The sequence below is a fragment of the Prinia subflava genome, chromosome 1 (genome assembly GCF_021018805.1).
Source record: "Prinia subflava isolate CZ2003 ecotype Zambia chromosome 1, Cam_Psub_1.2, whole genome shotgun sequence".
NCBI lineage: Eukaryota > Metazoa > Chordata > Aves > Passeriformes > Cisticolidae > Prinia > Prinia subflava.
Window position 1 is genome coordinate 12,278,512 of NC_086247.1, and position 5,354 is coordinate 12,283,865.

Genomic DNA, 5,354 nt, shown 5'->3' on the forward strand with positions numbered 1-5,354 from the left:
GCAGAAAATGAGGGATAACATGGGAGAGAACAGAAACCATTCTGCCAGGAAAATAAAATCCCTGATAATTTTTGGATTTCCACCACTTGTTTTCAGAGGCAATGACATCCACTGGAGTAGAGAACAAAGGAGGCAGATATCTTGTCCTGAGTTCTTACTGGTTATATTTTTTCTGTTTCCTCCTTCTGGATGGTTTGAGGTCTAAAAAATCTTATGGGAAGGTTGTGAAGAGCTAAGAGAGAATCCAGAAGGGCAAAATTGTTTTAGTGTTGTAATACTACAGGAACCAGAATATCTTCAGAGACCTTATGACCTAGAGCTACTGAGGTTAATTTTAAGTTTAGGGTCACATGACAGAACAAAGAGAGATAAAGAGAGCTGACATGGTGACATAATTCACACCAACCTGAATTTAGAGGCCACTGCCCAGCCCCGATTCCTCTGCTGAAGAGGCAGCACACCTGTGGGTTATTTCTCCAGAGTTGTCTGGAGCATGCACATGCAGCTAACTAAAACAGGCACAGACATCTGGATGGAGGGGAGGCTGCCAGCCCAGCCCAGCCCAGCTCAGCTCAGCTCAGCTCAGCTCAGCTCAGCTCGGTTCAGCATTAGCTCTCAGCTTTACTCTGGGACCTGTGAGACCCAGTTAAGGTGGCCCACACCAGTGTTCCCAGATGATGTCCATGCCTTGAGGGTGAACTTTGCCTGCCTTGCACTTCCACTGCACAGCTTGGAGTCATCTGTTTCAGTCCCTAATGGGAAACCAGAGCAAATGGGATTTGGCCTCGGAAAACAGTTTTCCTCTTGTTTTTTTTTTTTTTTTTTTTTTTTTTTTTTTTTTTTTTTTTTTTTTTTTTTTTTTTTTTCTCCCTCGGCAGGGATTTTATTAGAGGCAGGTAAGGGGTGAGGGAAAATAGGGAGGGCAGTGCAGTGGCTCACATAAGGAGCTCCTTCATTATGGTATTGCTGAAAAATGTTACTGAAGTGGTGCACTCCAGGGGGTATACAAGGATAAGGATCTTAGCTGGAAGTCTGCTTCCTTACTGCTTCCCAGAAATTAACAGAATTTATGCAATAATCAAGTACATTCAGTACCATATGTCAGAGCCTATCGTAACACACAGAAAAGGGGGCCTTGTTATTCTTCAGGCTGCAGTGTCTGAGGCATTTCAGTTCAACACCTTTCTTTGCTTATTCACATCACATCAGAGAAAAGGCAAAACGCTATGTCAGCCCGGGGCCAAAAGTTACTGGCATTGGTTTCTGTACAGTTCTTTCATGTGGGGAGGGTGTGGTGACCTATTGGTGGAAACACCCTGACAAACCTTGAAGAAATGAGTTCAGCTTTGGGCACAGATTCTGTTTTCTCCCTCCCCCTTCCCCTGTGCATGATTCAAGTGTAAAGGAGTACCTGGACACTGAGGGATAAGGTGGTGGTTGCCTCTGAACTTTCCCTGTACAGTGTTGGCTTCTGAAACTGCCTTGGGTTTCTTGACAGTCTTTCTGGGCTCTGTTAAATCTTTGACTCTGACGTTGTGCAGCACATTTTTTAGAAAGTGCTCTGTAGCCTCCAACAGCCAGGAGTGCCTTTAGCTTCTCTGATATTTTTACAGTTATTAGAGGAGCTGTTTTGTCAGGAAACTCCAAACACCCAATACAAAGGTAGCTATAATTAGGCTCTTTGCTGGGAGCAGTTCTGGATGTTAGGATCACAGCTGGATTATGCCGTAGTGAGACACTGTAAGCTGGTTTTATGGGGTTTATATACCATTAATCTGTAAAAGCATATCTCTATGCACAACCAGCAAACTACCAATCTGTGTAGAACTGGTTTATGCTACATCACAGAGACTAAGCTCACTGTGGCCAAGAAGAAGAGGCTGGTGGTGATGGTCAAAAGACAGCTTCTGGAGGATCCTTCTACTTCATTTGGCATATAAAGTTTTTTAAGTAGAAACATATTTTATTTAAAAAATTATTTGTGTCCTTGTTGGAAACATCACCTACTTAATAGTTGCTGTCCATGATATGATCTGTGCTCCTCAGGCCAAGCTGTTTGTGCTGAGACTGCTCTGGCCATTTGATTCTTCCAAAGCACCATCCCCTCTGCTTTGCATTTGACACTGCATCTCCTGTGGGCTGCATGTGGTGTCCTGAAGGACAAAATTATGATTTTCCTCCTTTTTTTTTTTTTTTTTTTTAAATTTTCCTGCTCCCAGTGTGATGGTTCCATGACAGTGAGACATGTGCTGCAGCTTACCAGAAATGTGTTCTGGGATGCCAATGAGAGGCTGCAGTGCATGCCCCGAGCTGTGACATGAAGGTGCCCAGCCAGCTGAAGAGCTCTGCAGGACCTTGTAAGGCACAGGGAAACAAACCTGCTGCAGCCTCATCTGCTGTAGGGCCATGATTCAGAGGGATCTTTAGTTTCAATGATGTCCTTATCTACAAGTCCCATGCTTTTTTCCCTGGCTGGTTAATTGTAAAAGAGTAATCCAGCATTTAGGCATTTTGTTACATTGGCAGTCTGAAGTCCAAAAAGACACTGGGGAGCTCTTAATTACTTGAAGAGCTGTGTAGGGTGATATGGTGTCTTAGGTTATGTAACCAAAAAAAAAGTGTATTCTATTTCATCTTTAGAAAGCAGGTGGGAGATGGTTTCTTTTTTTTCTTTCTCTTGTAACTCCAAGGGGGAGGAGGTTGGATGCCTTCTGATAATAGACCATCTGTTAAAACCAGGTGGTGCAGTGTTTCTTATCTCTTTTATCAACTGTCCATCCTCCAGGGGATATCTTCTGTTAATGGGCCATTAAGGCTCACCAGTGACATGACACATTGCATCATCCCATTGTGAGATGCTCCACCCAGTGGGGAGGAGCCAACCATTCCCTACCCAGACAAAAATGGGGACACAGGGGCCCCAGATCATCCTCTTTTCCACTGGATTCTCAGAGGAAGATCAGACTCATCTCACCACCACTGAACCTGTCTACAGGATCATCTCTCCAGCAGAACCACATCTTTCACTCCAGGAGGACTTATTTGGACTGCTTCCAACACCCTGACAACAGGGTGTAAGGTAGTATTCCTGACTCCATCAGGGTTTTCTAGGACTTTTGTTTGTTGGCTTTTTTTTTTTTTAAATTACTGAATTTGTATTTTTTTCTAATATTCCTAGTAAAGAACTGAAAATATTCCTATTCCCATATTTTTGCCTGAAAGCTTCTAATTGCAAAATTGTAATAATTTGGAGGCAGGAGGTTTTACATTCTCCATTCCAAGGGAAACTCCAGTTTCCCTGTCAGATACCTGTTTTTCCAAATCAAGACACATGGGTACATCTATCCTGTTCAAGAGATCTATACTGTCTGAGACTCTGTGGTCTCAGATATTCTACAGGCATGAGCTGGCCTGAGCTGCCACATCTCCTGTGCAGCAGTGCCTGGAAATCCCCTTGAAAGTCAAATGTGGGTGGCAGAATGCCTTAGCTCAGCCCCACTGCTCTGGCAGCCTGGTTTCTGCACTCAGTGGTAGCTCTGGGTATACATTGTCACAGGTGTTCCCTGTGGATAGTACCCAGCATAACTGGGTGTTCAGGCTCAATACAAGGATATAAAACCTGATATATTGGGCCAGAGCAAATAGCATTCTAACCTGGTATTTTGTCTTGAGTTTGCCATCTGGATGCACCTAGAAAACTAGAAAATATGACAAAAATTGAGAGATAATTTCTCAAATGTCATTCCAGTCTTCTACAATTTGCTCATCGTCTGTAAAATAATTTTCCATGAGAGATTTCTTTTCTACGAATCTCTGCAGCCTCCCTTTAAAAAGCTGAGGTATTCTGGAACCTGTGAGGAGGATGGTGAGGAGCTCCACAGATTAAACAGATTTTGGTGTGAGTAAAAATATTTTTTCTTTGGTCTGAATCTGCTTCCAGCTAGTTACATTTTAGATCCTCTATGTCTTGCCTGTGTTCAACAGTGGATGTATATTCAACCTGCCTTCATCCTCCCCCTGATTTTGTAGAGCCCCGTCAAATCCCCTTCTGACTATTTCCAGGGTGAAGACTATCACCTCTTAGTATTGCTTATATTGCTTGTACAGAAGCTGTCCTGTGCAGCTTGAATGCCTTCTATTATCCTTTTTATCCTTTTCTGAACATTTCTCAGACAATTATATTTTTCTATGACTGGAGACCACATGACACAACTTTCAGAAAATTGATGCATAAACACACCCAGTGCCGGATTGATGAATTCTGTGCTTTCCTTTTTCACAATAATTTTGAAAACTTGATTTTCTTTACAACAGAGCATGGCACTAAGATAATATTTCCATGGAACTATCCAGTTATAAAGAAAGCTGGTGTTTGCTCCTAAGAATTGTGAAATTTCTGGCACCAGTTCTAATTGTTTTAAAGTGTTAATTACAAAAAAATATTTTGACACAGGAAATATGAGATAGTTCTCTTATGATTTCACATTTCTTGTAGAGTAGGACAAGGTAACTCAGGTAGAAAAGAAAATGACCAAGTCTAATCAGCCATCAGTGAAAAACTACAACTTGCTGGTGTGCAGATACCTCAGCCAGGGTTAATCAGGCAGCAGTTGATCAAAACAGATTTCCCTAATCATATTTCTGTCTTCTTCTTCTATGAATATAAACTTCTGATTTGACTTTAAAAGGGGTGGTATCCGTGCTGTTAAGATGTCAACTTATGACACATGGTTTTCCAACAAAGGCTCTTTATTTTAAACAGATGTACAGAAAGTAGAGAAAAATAAACTCACAGACACTGGTCATAGAAATGGTGAAAATATCTCTTCAGAACTGTTTGTCAGAAATCCTGAACTCAGAAGTCTTATTTCTGCTATCACTGCCTTTCACACTCCTGCCGTGTCAGGCCACATGAGGATATGAGGATGGTGTGCCATGTTTCCCTGTATTTTAAAGAAACTTTCATTTCTTGGTGATGGGAATACCTACCCTGCACATTTTATGACAAGAAACTTGTCTTTGAGGGTGGCTGTGCTGCTCTACTTGTTATGGATGAAGACAGAGATTGTTTTGGAGGTAACCATGATCCAGCAGTGATTATTTGTGCTCAGAGGGACAGAAGTACCAGAGCTCGATTTCACTCAGTGAGCTGAAGACCACTTAAAAGCCTCTGGTGGTTCAAGCTTCCCTGGGAGCTACACAAGATAATTCTGGGTGTTTCCAGGAGGAAGTTTGCTGAGCTGCTTGGTTAATGCTAGTGCCAGGGGCCATGTGCTGCCCTCAGGTCTGCTGTGGGGACACCCCTGCAGCTGGGGCCCTCTGGGCTGTATCCTCCACTCCAGCAGGCTCAGCCT